Source organism: Myotis nattereri (assembly GCF_964212035.1).
Source record: "Myotis nattereri genome assembly, chromosome: X".
In the NCBI taxonomy this organism is placed as follows: domain Eukaryota; kingdom Metazoa; phylum Chordata; class Mammalia; order Chiroptera; family Vespertilionidae; genus Myotis; species Myotis nattereri.
The window spans coordinates 85,132,146-85,147,622 of NC_138078.1; the positions used below are offsets into that span (position 1 = coordinate 85,132,146).

General features: G+C 38.0%; 1 pseudogene across 1 annotated transcript; it reads right to left on the bottom strand.

Annotated features, from left to right (window-relative positions):
- Nucleotides 1-9,253: 9,253 nt before the first annotated feature.
- On the bottom strand, nt 9,254-15,270 carry LOC308511742 (nascent polypeptide-associated complex subunit alpha-like; annotated as a pseudogene). The gene is made up of 2 exons: nt 15,228-15,270; nt 9,254-9,906 (listed from the first exon to the last, which is right to left on the bottom strand). The product of its transcript is annotated as a nascent polypeptide-associated complex subunit alpha-like (transcript).
- Nucleotides 15,271-15,477: the final 207 nt, after the last annotated feature.

Sequence of the window (15,477 nt, forward strand, 5' to 3'; positions counted from 1 at the left end):
TTTTTTTTTGGTAAACACAGAATACAATATACAGATGATGTATTATAGAATTGTGTATTAAAACTTACCCCGGCTGGTGTGGCTCAGCATCGACACATGAACCAGGAGGTCATGGTTTAATTCCCAGTCAGGACACATGTCAGGATTGCCTCCTCGATCCCCAGTGTGGCGTGCAGGAGGCAGCAGATCAATGTTTCTCTCTTATCTTTGATGTTTCTATCTCTCTATTCCTCTTCCTTCCTCTCTCTCTAAAAAAATCAATGAAAACATATTTTTTAAAAACTTATGTAATATTATTAACAGATGTCAGGTCAATAAACTTAATAAAAAAAGGTTTAGTGAAAAAAGAAGTAGAGGCATATTTTGAAAGGTTTTTTTTTTCCTTTCATTTTTACATTCAATTCACTATCAGATTCTAAAAATAAAATTATTAAAGTATTTATGGACACATTCTTTTGCTGAATTTTACTAACAAAAAGGCTTGAACTTTCAAGTATGTTAAAATGAATTTATTTCAGAGATGACAATTCCATCTGTTACATGTACAGGATAGATCTTGATATTTTAAAATATTGAGATATTAATATATTTCATTTTTTTCTGCTTTTTGGGGGTCTAGAAAACATCTGCACCCAAACAAGTCAGGAAATAAACCCATGATATTCTTTACTGAGAAATTAAATTAGTCCTGGCTTTGATTTCAGTAATTACAAAAATCACAGCAGCCAAATACACATTGTGTGTCTCATTTTAAAGATTTTAAGTGATTGTGTTTGAACTGGATAATTTTAACTAGTTTGCATCATCTCTAAAACATCAAAATGACATGTTTTCCCAGTCCTAGTTTAATTACTGTATTTCGCAGACCTGTTGATAAAGCTTAGAGGAATTCTAATTAGCTATGATTCTGCCTTGCTCTCCCTGTTGTACAATCCTCTGTTCTCAGCTTGTGGGCTCCAATACTATGTCTTGCTCAACCAAGGATGAACACAGCTGCTGGCCTGGCTTACATCCAAGCTGAAAAACCTGCCAGATATTTTAACCAAAGTCTGCTAGTTCAAATCTTAGAATGAGAAGGTATAAATGTGGCTTAAAAGAGCAGGAATCTTATTTCTAGCAGTAGATTTAAATGATTTACTTTATATTTCCCTTTAAACTTAAATTAATAATTTAAAATATAGATTCTTGATACAAACAGTAAGTAAATACAATGATATTTCCACAACTTTTGGTAATGAAATTAGGCAAAGGAAACCATTTTTAGTACTAAGTGCAGTGCATGTTTTTAGTAACTCCTCAACTAAAATTCTAAATTTCATTTTAACAATTTTTAAATTTTAATAAAATCTCAAATGAAATAGAGCAAGAATTGGGAAACAAAGTCTTGAATGATAGATTAAAGCAATTATTAAGTTGATAAAACCCCTTAATGTCAAGTACTAATGCAAATGAGAGGAAAGAAAGTAGGATTTCTCATAATACTTTTTATTTCTGATATTTAAAATATTTAAAGATAGATGACTTTTTCTTAGATACATAATTAATGACAAACATCATTATACTATCATTTCTTTTACCTAGTGTTATGTTTCTTAAGAGAATATTAACTTTTATATTCCTATGAAATCTCAAACCCTGATAGACAAATTCTAGAGGTAATACCACAGAAAGCATATCAATGATTTCATGCCCAAATCATATTTAACAACCTTTTCTTATCTGTATTTTAACTTTCAACTTTAACCAGGCACTATACTTTAATTACAAGGTACAAAAATTATACTTTATTCTTAAAATGTGTGAACATATATTTGTGTCAAAACCAGTAATCCATAAATAATATCAAATTGTCTATCTAGATTGGTCAATGCGGTCACTGACGTGTAAGTTTCAGATGGAGTCTTTCTTTTTTAATCTCCTATACTCAACATGCAAGCAGAGTCCACATAACTGAATTGATTGATAATAAATAATTGAATTGATATGATAAAGAAACAATATTGGTTAATGTCTTCAATAGAACATAATATTTAGAAATTTGATTACTTATTCTTAATCAAGTCTAAGGGATACAAGGTGACTTAAATATTTTTCCTAGAATGACCATTCTGTTTTCCTGTCTTTACTGTCCTGTCATCATTAGCTCTGAATCCATTTACTTCCTACCTGTAATTTTAATTTAGCTCCTCTGAGGCACATATCAGGACTCTTGTTTACACATCTCATTGTCTGAGCATTTATTTATCCATTCAACAAACATTTATTGAGTCACTACAATGTGCTACACACTGAGGATATAGGAGTGAACCAATAATGTTGGGGTCCTGCCCCAGCAGGTCCAGGGGTTCCCAAAGGTGTGGACGGAGTTGGCAAAGAAGGAATGACAAGGAGACAGCGTTCAGTTGATCAGCAGCCTAGCCAGGTTCTCTAGCCAGGATCTCCAGCCAGGTTCTGTGTGTTATTGTCTTGTTACATCTGTATTTATACCAGTTGATTTTAATCCTATCAATATCTATTCCAAAGGTTAGGGCGTTTCTTATCTCCATTCCAGGGAGTAAAGATTATGTAGCTTAAGCGTGATTGTTCATAGTTAAAGTGATTAACTACCCACCTGGCACTTAGTTAAGGGGTTTTATTCCCTCCCTAACTTCAGGGAAAAATCCCTACCTGGGGAAACAACCTTTCTCGGAGAGGTGACCTTGGTTAAAACACATAGCACCAAGAAGGAGACCAAACATATTAAGAACAATATGCCATATACGCCAGGTCCCTTGAAACATATGCTGTGCAGATGTTTCTTCCCTGCAGCGACTGTGTCAAGCAGCAAGGATGGACCGGCTTTCGGCACAAGGAGACCATTATCTCTGCTTTCATGGAGTTTTGTTATTGGATTCCTGTTGCTCTTGTACCACACTCCCAATAACTGTATCTGTGCTCTGTCCACTCCAGCTTATCTGTTTATCTATCTATCTACCTATCTATCTACATGTTTATAAATAAGTATATATATATATATATATATATATATATGTGTGTGTGTGTGTGTGTGTGTGTGTGTGTGTGTTAGCAAGTTTATTAATCTCGATTCTTTTTTTCTTTGCTAATACTTTGTTACAGGTCACGCTCTTATATAAGTTATGTGAACTTAGATAAAAATATTAATTATTAATTCTAATAATTTACCTGAGCTTTTAAAATGTTTTCAATGTACACAAGCATATCATAGGCATATTATACTTTCATTTCTTTCTTTCTAAACATGATCATTTTTATTTATTTATTTATTTTTGCCTTAACATAATGGGTGGTACCTCCAGAACAATATTAGATGAAAGTAGATCGAATGGGCATCTTTGTCTCATTCTAAATGCGAATGCAGTATTTTTCTTTTTCTTTCTTTTTTTTTTTTTTTGAACTAACTGAAACATAGTTTATTCATCTCATTATGAGGTGCATGTCCAATGAATTTTTACTTTTTCATTTTTTATGTTAAAACACCAACGACATTTAAGAACTCAGAAAGTGTGAACAGATGGTGCAAACATGACACACAAACCAAAAGATTGTGTCTCCCAGCGCTGGGTCCCAGCTGCAGTTACCCTCCCCACCCCAGCCATGGCGACCAGTCTCAAATTCACCCGCATTTGAAAGTCAAACTCAGGACAGCCATCACAGCAGGTTTCACCAATCACAGGAAGCAGCTTGATTCTAAGAAAGAAAAAGCCCGCCCTTTCCGGTAGCTCCCAGGGGCGGGGCTGCCTCACTGGAACTGAGTGGTACCTCCTGGTCTTACACGGCACAGATTGTGATTGGCTGTCGTTCAGTATTATGTTAATGAAGTGGCCTTTTTAAAAGAACTTTGGATATTTAATTTCCACCTAAGTGTTAAAATCATTGTTGAGTGATACTATCTGAAGGATTATACAGACTGGAAAGCTTTTCTCTTTGCCAGTGGAATCAGAACTAGGGAAAGTGAGAACCAAGATGGCGGCATGGGTTGACGCCGGAGTTTGCTGCTTTGAACAACTACTTCAGGAGTGAAACGGGAAAGCGGAGGGGACATCACCCAGAACCACAGGAATGCTGGCTGGGTGGAGGTCCTACAACTAGGAGGAAAGAGAGGCGCATGCGGACACTCGGAGGAGGCACAGTGCTGGGGTCAAATTCTGAGGTGCGGAGTGCGCCGACCGGGCTGGCAGCGGAGGGTGCGGTTGGCGTTTTCAGTCGGGAGGGAGTCGCGGACTCTGAGCTCCAGATGCGGGCGAGTCTTTAGGGACCCAGACTCAAACGGGAGAAGTGGGACTGTCTGGCTTTGGTCAGAGCGAGTGCAGCTTTATCTCCGAGGTTTGCAGCCATTGCTGGGACTCAGAGAGGCAGAGCCCCTGGGGACAGGACTGAGAGCCGCCATAACTGCTCTCTCCAGCCCACCCTGTTGATCCTGTGCGACCCGCCCCGCCCTGCCCAAGCCCTGCACAGAGGCATTTGCCAGATAGCCTCAGGCAAACGCCAGATTAGCACCTCCCTAGAGGACAGAAGTTCTCTCACTGAAGACACAGCTGATTCTCATAGCCACTTGGCCTGGAGGTCAAACCCTCCCTGGTATTAGCTACAACAATCAAGGTTTAACTATAAGACTGTGCACAAACCCACTAGGGGGTGCACCAAGGAAGCATAACAAAATGCGGAGACAAAGAAACAGGACAAAATTGTCAATGGAAGATATAGAGTTCAGAACCACACTTTTAAGGTCTCTCAAGAACTGTTTAGAAGCCGCCGATAAACTTAATGAGATCTACAAGAAAACTAATGAGACCCTCAATCTTATATTGGGGAACCACCTAGAAATTAAGCATACACGGACTGAAATAACGAATATTATACAGACTCCCGACAGCAGACCAGAGGAGCGCAAGAATCAAGGCAATGATTTGAAATGCGAGGAAGCAAAAAACACCCAACCGGAAAAGCAAAATGAAAAAAGAATCCAAAAATGCGAGGATAGTGTAAGGAGCCTCTGGGACAGCTTCAAGCGTACCAACATCAGAATTATAGGGGTGCCAGAAGATGAGAGAGAGCAAGATATTGAAAAACCTATTTGAAGAAATAATGACAGAAAACTTCCCCCACCTGGTGAAAGAAATGGACTTACAGGTCCAAGAAGCGCGGAGAATCCCAAACAAAAGGAATCCAAAGAGGACCACACCAAGACACATCATAATTAAAATGCCAAGAGCAAAAGATAAAGAGAGAATCTTAAAAACAGCAAGAGAAAGAAACTCAGTTACCTACAAGGGAATACCCATACGACTGTCAGGTGATTTCTCAACAGAAACTTTGCAGGCCAGAAGGGAGTGGCAAGAAATATTCAAAGTGATGAATACCAAGAACCTAGAACCAAGATTACTTTATCCAGCAAAGCTATCATTCAGAATTGAAGGTCAGATAAAGTGCTTCACAGATAAGGAAAAGCTAAAGGAGTTCATCACCACCAAACCAGTATTACATGAAATGCTGAAAGGTATCCTTTAAGAAGAGTAAGAGGAAGAAAAAGGTAAAGATACAAATTATGAACAACAAATATGCATCTATCAACAAGTGAATCTAAGAATCAAGTGAATAAATAATCTGATGAACAGAATGAACTGGTGATTATAATAGAATCAGGGACATAGAAAGGGAATGGACTGACTATTCTTGGGGGGGGGGGAAGGGGTGTGGGAGATGCGGGAAGAGACTGGACAAAAATCGTGCACCTATGGATGAGGACAGTGGGTGGGGAGTGAGGGCGGAGGGTGGGGCGGGAACTGGGAGGAGGGGAGTTATGGGGGGGAAAAAAGAGGAACAAATGTAATAATCTGAACAATAAAGATTTAATTAAAAGAATAAAAAAATCAAGTGAATAAATAATCTGATGAACAGTATGAACTAGTGATTAAAAAAAAAAAAAAGGACTAGGGAAAGTATCTCACCATGACTGTAAAGTATGCGGCTGTGGTAGACCTGGTGGAGGCAATAATTCCAATATTAAGGCTATACTTCCAGGGATCATTTCCATAGTTTTTTACTAGAGAAGTTACTCTAACTGTGTAAAGCACCTGAAACCATGAGGAGGAGATGCAGCATTCTCTCCTGAGAGTGAAGCTGGTTCTTGGTGTTGCTTCAGTAACTGCCACTTGCAATTGATGATAGTTGTTCTCTTTCTTGGGAAAGAAGAGGGAGAGGATGCATTCTGAGTGGTTTTTGGTTTTTTACTTGGTTAGAAAGAGTAACTTTGTCAACAGTACTGCAGTCTGCTTTTGCAGCAGTTAGCAGACTGCTGTGGATACTTTATGAGATATATACAGTTATGCCTGCTTTTTAAAAAATTATTATTGTTCAGATTATTACAGTTCCTCTTTTTTTCCCCCATAGTTCCCACCCCACCCTCTGCCCTTCCCCCCTTACCCACACTGTCCTCATCCATAGGTGTATGATTTTTGTCCAGTCTCTTCCTGCACCTCCCACACCCCTTTCCCCCCGAGAATTGTCAGTCTACTCCCTTTCTATGCCCCTATTCTGTTATATACACCAGTTTATTCTGTTCATCACATTTTTTATTCACTTCATTTTTAGATTCACTTGTTGATAGATATGTACTTGTTCATAATTTTTATCTGTACCTTTTTCTTCTTCCTCTTCTTAAAGAATACCTTTCAGCATTTCATATAATCCTGCTCTGGTGGTGATGAACTCCTTTAGCTTTTCCTTATCTGTGAAGCTCTTTATCTGACCTTCAATTCTGAATGATAGCTTTGCTGGGTAAAGTAATCTTGGTTCTAGGTTCTTGCTATTCATCACTTTGAATATTTCTTGCCACTCTATTCTGGCTTGCATAGTTTCTGTTGAGAAATCAGCTGACAATCTTATGGATAACTGACTATTTTTCTCTTGCTGCTTTTAAGATTCTCTCTTTGTCTTTTGCTCTTGGCATGTTAATTATGATGTGTCTTGGTGTGATCCTCTTTGGACTCCTTTTGTTTGGGGTTCTCTGCACTTCTTGGACTTGTAAGTCTATTTCTTTCACCAGGTAGGGGAAGTTTTCTGTTATTATTTCTTCAAATAGGTTTTCAATATCTTGCTCTCTCTCTTCTTCTGGCACTCCTATAATTTGGATGTTGGTTTGCTTGAAGTTATCCCAGAGGCTCCAAAAATCTTCATATTTTTGGATTCTTTTTTTTTTCTTCCAGTTGGGTGTTTTTTACTTCTTCATACTTCAAATCTTTGACTTGATTCTTTCAATCCTCTAGTCTGCTGTTGGACCTCTGTATAATATTCTTTATTTCAGTCAGTCTATGTTTAATTTCTATTTGGTCATTTTTCATATCCTCCAGGGTCTCACTAGATTTTTTGAGGGTCTCACTAGATTTATTGAAGGTCTCACTAAATTTATTGGTGGTTTCTAGAAAATGCTTGAAAAATCTTAAAAGTGTGGTTTTGAATTCTATATCCAGTAGTTTGCTTTCCTCCATTTCTGTCATTTGTGACCTATTGATTTGTCTCTGCATTTTGGCTGCATCCCTGTGTTGATAGGGTGGCTATCTCTGATAGGTGCTCTATAGGGCCCAGTAGCTCAGCCTCCCCAATTATAAGGTGGACCCTCTTGGTGCACACCTTTGTGGGCTGTGTGCACAGTCTTGTTGTAGTTAAGCCTTGATTGTAGTTGTTATCACTGGGAGGAATTGACCTCCAGGCCAATTGGTTGTGAGAATCAGCTGTGTCTATGGTGGGAGAACTTATGCGCTGGGGACACCCTTATGGGGTAATACTTGCTTCAGTGGGGCTTTGTTGCTCACTGAGTCTGCCCCCTGAATGTGTCCCTTATGGATCTGAGGAGTTGTAATCTGGATGGTCCCACTATGACCAGTGGGTAATCTGGCACTTGGATCTTTAAGGAGGTGCTAATTTAGCCTCTTCCTGAGGCTACCCAGCAGGAGCTAAGGAGAGATCTGCAGATTCCTCTTCTTTGTTTGGGATTTGGAGGTGCCCAGATGAGGCCCAGCTGTGAAGCAATGCAAGCTGCTGTGAAGCCTTGGGCCTTCTTTTGGATGTTCTTGGTCTCTCTGACCTAGCTGCAGTTTGTTAGGTAATTTTAGATTGCAAAGGGCCAGGCCATTCATATGCAAAAGCCTCTGCTAGCAGCTTGGGTGGAGCGGGGTCTCAGGGAATCAACAAGGTGAAGCAAGCAGCTATGGCTGCTCCTCAGTCCTACCCTAAGAGGCCCCGGTGGGTCTCAGTGTCACAGTAATCGCTGCAAGCACCTCTGAGAGAAAGCCGCCCTCGAGTTCCACCCACTGCCAGACAGTTCAGTTTCTCCCCGTATGAGTCTGGGTCCCCAGAGAATAGCCCGAACTGGAGTTCAGAGCAGGAGCTTGAGACTCCCTCCAGATTGAAAAAGACAACTGTGTCCTCAGTTGCCAGCCCTTTCCACGTGTGCCTCGGTACCTCTGCACTTTGCTTCCTCACCTCCTTTGAGTCTCAGTGTGCTTTTCTCTTTCCTTCTAGTTGTAGAATTTCCACTCAGCCAGCCTTCCTGTAGTTCTGGATGATGTCCGTTTTGACTTTTAGTTGTATTTTTGAAGTGGTAGTGTGAGGCAACAATTTTCGGTGTTTACCCATGCTGCCATCTTGGTTTCTCCCCAATGCAGTATTTTTCATCATTTCACAATTTGGTATGTTGTTTGCTGTAGGATGATTTGTAGACACCTCTTAATATTAGATGAAGAAAGTTCCCTTCTATTTCTAGCTTAAATACATTTTTTTTTTCTAAACAGATGCTGGATTTTATCAAATGCATTTTCTGCACTTGTTAAAGTGATAACATTATTTTCTATTTCTTTCTCCTAATGTAGTAAAATATATAGTGATTTTCAATTTTAACACTTTTTATTCCAGAAATAAAGTGAATTAGCTTGAATATATTAGCCTTTTTGTTTTGTTTTGCTAAGATTTTATTTATAATTTCTGCATTTACCGTTATCTATCCCTTAAATGTTTAGTAGATTTAACAATTAAATCCATCTTGGTCTGGAGTTTCTTTTTCCAAAGGATTTTGATGACCGATTCAATGTTTTTAGTAGCTATTTATGTTTTTCCTTATGCTATTTTTTTTTTCACCTCACAAGAAGCCATTAATGATAGAAGCATTACAGATTTCAAACCAAGCTTCAGTAATTCTTCTGAAACACCAAAAAAAAAGGTCCTGGTTTTTACATGGTTACATTGCTAATTTCATAGTAGCATTTACAATATTATTACTGTTGTTCTTCCGGGCTTGGACTGCCTTTGCTCTTGACACATTTCTTGTGACATGAACAATTCTATGGCCTTAACTTGCACACACTTGCTTCATCAATCTCTTCCTCTTCACTCTCCTCTTGTACAGTTGGAGTCTGTGTTTTATTGAATGGTTGAGACAGCTTCACCTTGAACTTTGAATGTCTCAGCAGCTTCTAGCTGTGATTGCTGAGGTAAATCCTTTATCTTGGTTTCCCCAAAAACTAGGTAGGTATTTGAAGCTGGTCTCTTGTAGACATCTGGTTTTGTGATGACAAAGAGGATATTCTTAGATTTCTATATAGCGACCCTAGTAACACCTGTAACCTGTTGAAGAGTCAGTTTGGACATAGCCTTCTGTGCCTTCTTTTCACTCGGGCTCTGTTTTGTTTCACTGACAGGTTCTTCATTGATGTCAGCTGCTGCCACCAGCTGGGCTTTCTGTGTGGAATCTTGTTCCTGGAGCTCTGGTACTGATTCATGCTGTCAGATTCCGTTCCAGACCCTGCCCAGCCTGAGGCTGTGGCAACTCCTGCTTGGTGGCAGGGATGGTTTCTGTGGTTTCACCACATCTTTTGTGCAGGGAACTGGGAACTAAAATGGTGGCAGAAAGAATCTTATGCTACTTTTATTAGAAAATTTTCTGTTATTCATACTTTAAATTGTATGGCATAGTAGTGCATAATAATATCTGAAAAACATTCTCATGCATATACATCTTTTAGTAATATCCCCTCTTTTAATCAGAGATTTGTTTCTTGTGACTTTACACCTTTTTCACCCTTTTTAGCTATAGGTGTATTGATATTATTTTAAAGAACTGGCTAAGTTGACCCTCTGTTTTTATTTTTCTTCTTCTTCATTATATCTTCTAATGTCTTTATTTTGTGTGCTTACTTTGCTGCTTTTCTCTAATGTTTTAGATGTTTGCTAGCTCACTGACTTTTTTTAGCCTTTCTTCTTTTGAATAACGTGAAGAAAGAGGGAACATGATATACCTGAGACTGCTATTTTTAAACAATATTTGTTTGCTAGATTGATCATTGGCCGGCATCTGAGAATTTTACTTGTACACAGTATCCTACACTAGCATAAAATTTATTCTAAATAATTAAAGTGGTTCACTATGCCTACAAAATTTGAACATGCTGCAGTGTATACATATGCCAAATTTTAATGTTGTACACCTGAAACATAATTTTAGAAACCAATGATACCTCAATAAAAAATTATTTAGCCCTAGCCTGTTTGGGTCAGTGGATAGAGCACTTGCCCAGGGACTGAAGGGTTGTGGGTTTAATTCCTATCCAGGGCATGAACCTTGGTTGCAGTCTCAATCCCAGGCCCATTCAGGGCTTGTGTGAGAGGCAACAAATCAATGTGTCTCTCTTTTTTTTTTTTTTAATATATTTTATTGATTTTTTACAGAGAGGAAGGGAGAGAGATAGAGAGTTAGAAACATCGATGAGAGAGAAACATCGATCAGCTGCCTCCTGCACATCTCCTACTGGGGATATGCCCGCAACCCAGGTACATGCCCTTGACCGGAATCGAACCTGGGACCTTTCAGTCTGCAGGCCGACGCTCTATCCACTGAGCCAAACCGGTTTCGGCAAATGTGTCTCTCTTACATCAATGTTTTCTCCTTTCTATCCCTCCCCTTCCCTTCCACTCTCTAAAAATCAAAGGAAAAATACCCTCAGGTGAGGATTAACAAAAATAAAATAATAATAAAAGCTATTTAGATTATAAAAATAACCCCAAATCTTCTCTCTCTCCCTTTTTAAAAATAAAAACAATGTGCTTCATATTGAACACATATGCTAGACAATATGAGCCAACATGAATGAACATGAATTAAACACCCTGAAAACCACAACTAACATCATACTCAATGGTGAAAAGCTGAAAGTGTTTCCTCTAAATCAGGAATAAGACAGAGATGCCCACTCTCACCACTTTTATTTAACACTAGAGGGCCCAGTGCATGAAAATTCATGCACTGGAGGGGGGGATCCCTCAGCCCAGCCTGCCCCCTCTCACAGCCTGGGAGCCTTCAGGGGCAGGAGGCGACTCGGCAATCAGGGGAAGGCAACACCCCCATCACACCTCTGCTGCTGCCACTGCCGGCAGCACAAGCCTCAGCCGACCCTGGTTACCTGAGCCTTAGGCGTCCCTGGGCAGCTGGGCAGTCACCATCAGTGGCTTGCCTGTGCCTTGGGCTGGCCCTGGGCAGCTGGGCAGCCTACATCCAAGACTTGCCTGTACCTCGGGCTGGCCCTGGACAGCTGGGCAGCTGACATCCAAGGCTTGCCTGCACCTCAGGCCAGCCATGGGAGGCTGGGAGGCTGAGGGGACTGGGGGACTGCAGAGGCAGGAGCGCAGAGAGGCTGGACCTGCCTGGGGGCAGGCCCAGCCATGCCGAGTGCCTGCTGCCCTGGCAGGGCTGTGGGAGCCACCATCTTTGAGGGTGTGGCAGTCAATTAGCACATTCCCTCTTTATTGGCTGTGGGTGTCATCATTTCGTAAGGGAGTGACAGTTAATTAACATTCTTTCTTTATTAGATAGGATAGATGTCCTAGCTGGATCAATTAGAAAAGAAAAGAGGCATTAAAATTGGAAAAAAAGTAAAACTGTCTCTATTTGCACAAGACATGTTATATATAGAACCTCTAAATAATCCACTAAAAACTAAGAAATAATTTGAAAAATTCAGTAAAGTTATGGAATAAAAGATAAATCAATATATAAAATCACTTGCATTTCTACACACTAACAACTAATTGTTAGAAAAAGAAAGTAAGAAAACAATTCCATTTACAATTGCATCGAAAAGAAAAAATATCTAGGAATAAACTTAATGAAGGAGGTGAGGCATCTGTACACAAAAACAATAAGAAATTGGGGCAAACATTTGTCAAAGACACAAATAAATTAAAAAATATTCCATGCTCATGGATTGTAAGAATCAATATTGTGAAAATTTCCATACTGCCCAAAGCAATCCACAGATTCAATTCAATTCATTTCCTATCCAAATAGCAATGGCAATTCTATTTTTAATAGAAAAAACAATCTTAAAATTTATATAAACTACAAAAGATTTCAAATAGCCAAATCAATTTTGAGAAAGAACAAAGTTGAAGGTATCACACTTCTTGATTTGAAACTAAATTACAAAACTATAGTAATTCAAATAACATGGTATTGGCATAATAACAAACACGTAGAATCATTAACAAAACAAAAAGTCAACCTATTGAATGAGAGATGTTTGCAACTGATATGTCCAATAAGGGGTTAATATTCAAAATGTGTAAGAAACTCATACAACTTAGCACCAAAAAATTAAAAATCCAATTAAGAAATGGACGAGGATCTGAAAAGACACTTCTCCAAAGAGGACATATAGATGGCCAACAGACATATAAAAAGATGTTCAACATCATTAATCATCACAGAAATGCAAATTAAATCACAGTGAGATATCACTTCAGTGATTTCTAGGCTTTATTTTATTAAGTAAAGGACCGAGAAAGAAACTCAATAGTAGATTAATACTCTTTTCAACTTTGCTGAGGACAAGTTTTTCAATAAGTAGTAGAAAAGTTATATAAAGACAGAACTGAATCATAAGTGCAGTTGTATTCTACACAAGTGACAGATAAAAAAATTCTAGACAAAAACCAAGCAACAGAAAATAAAACATTTATCATAAAGAGTAGCTTCTGCTTCAAGCCTCAGGTGAATAAATGAAATTCAGCTGAAATATAAACATAAATAGGTAAAGTAAAACACTGCTCATAATGAAACACATTTAGTTAAAATTACATTTTTTAATGAATAAGCCCTCTAAGGGAGACTTTGTGTTATTATATGAAAAATTAGCAAGACTCAGGCAAATATTTTTATGGGAAACATAGAAGAAATAATTAAAATTAAATGATAATGTTAAGGAGTTATCAATGCTTAAGGAATAGGAGAGAAAATAAGGCAGGAAATACAAATAGAAAATCAGTGTAAAATGAGAGTGCAGTTAGTAACAGCAGCAGAGAAGAGTAAATGAATTTCAAAAAGTCAATGTTTTCCAGTTTTCAGCTTAACCTGAGAAAATATTCTACTGCTGAATTAGACAGTTTAAGAATTAAAAACAAGCTTTTTTTCCTGTTTAGCAAATATTTGGATTAAGTTAGATTGGGAACCAGCATGTTCTTATCTACTCTGTTTTTCTACACATACTGTCTTTGAAATGCCCTCTTAACTCATCCCAAACCCATTTGGTAGATCAGGGTAACTACTATTCAGCTTAGAAGATTCATTTCACATTTCTTACCTCTTTCCTCTTTCTCTCATTGTTTGATCTCCCCAGCCCTACGTAAATACCTCTACCAGCAACATATTGTAAATGATCTGTTTTTATATCTGAGTCCTTCACTAAACTACAAAACAGTGTGTAAGAGGGAGAATGTGTAATGATTTTGAAGGAACCACAACTAAGTAACTCTTGCTGACACATAGTTCTGAAAAATATTTTTTAAATAACATTTAAATACTTTAGTGCACATTTTATCATTTTTGATGAAACTTGTGTTACAACAAAGAAAAAATTACACAGAATAGCTATTATAGAAGAAGAAGAAGAAGAAGAAGAAATATTTTGTCCAAGTTATCAATTCACTAAAGTCTTGCATATTTAACTGAACAACTCTTCTGCTGCTTCATTTTCCACACATGACCCAATTCATTGCTAAAACTTCTGCTTAAACACAGTCTTTGGAACAAACTGTGAATTTAATCATATTTTCACTTATTTTCCAGATATGCCTGTATTTATCAATATAGTAGGTAATATTTTCATTCCTTTTTTGTTTGCTTGAAATGTCAGACAGGTTTAGCCAAAAGATAATTTGATTAAATCATCCTTGCCTAATTGTTGCACATGGAAGCTTTGAGCTCAACATTTCAGAAAAAGATGACAAGCCCTCATTTGTACATTTTCTTCACATAAGAAAATACAGAATCTAAAACCCCTAAATCTGTATCCTTCATTTTTTAAAAAAAAATATTATATCTTACTACCTCATAATTCCCAATCAAGATACCATTGACAGAGGCATTACTTCTAATTAGTGTATCATTTTATGTAGCAAAAGATAAAATATCCGCCCTGGTTGAGTATTGTCCTGTGCATCAAGGGGTCACTGGTTCCATTCCCAGTTGGGGCACATGCACTGGTTTCAATCTCAATCCCCAGTAGATCAATGTTTCTCTCTCACTCTCCATCCCTCTCTCAAATCAACAAAAGCATATTATATTAAAAACGATAAAGTATTAGAATTGTAAGACTCTGTTTTTCTTTTGCAAATAACTCTAATACCCTTTATGATTTGTAATCGAACCATGTATATAAAGCCAAATAGTGCCTCTTTGTAAACTCTCTAGGATACTTTTACAAAGTGCTGCATCAAGTCCATTAATATTAATATGAGTCACATGAGTAAATTCCTGTACATTGCTCTTAAAAATCGCTTCACTTCATGTAGTTGAGAATGATTTCTTTCAATCATCTTTCTTCCTGGAAGAAAGCTGCTATTAATAGCAACACCCACTGTTGCCAACACATCAGTGCTCTGTTCTGAGCAGTGACAACAGGACAGACAAGTGCCTGCTGTGTCACTGAATGATCATGGCTTGGGGGGTATGTATTTCAATATTCAGCTGATCATGCTTCACTTGGTTATATAGGGATCAATACAGTATAATGAACTTATTTCATTGTAATGGATGTTTATTAGAAAGTTTATCAGAAGTTTATTGGTAAATAATATATTTTTCATTCTGTCCTGAAAAGAGCTGGAGACAAATGGAAACTGATGCTCAGTCGTTCCCAGTAATTTAGCAAGAAGAGAGTTACCTTTGAAGCGACCAGAGTAGGTTGGATCTATAATTTCCAACATTTCCTACTCATTAATTCCTGTATATTTGAATATGTTCTTTGTATAAGGGATTTGGAGATTTAGATGGGTTTTGCTTTTGAATCAGAGGTATTAAAGTAGTGAGGGGGAGAAGTTGGTACTGGATGAGTGTTATGAAGTAAAAGTCTGTGTGTTCTCAGAAAATTGTATGTGGAAGCTCTCAGCTCCAATGTGACTGTATTGAGAGAC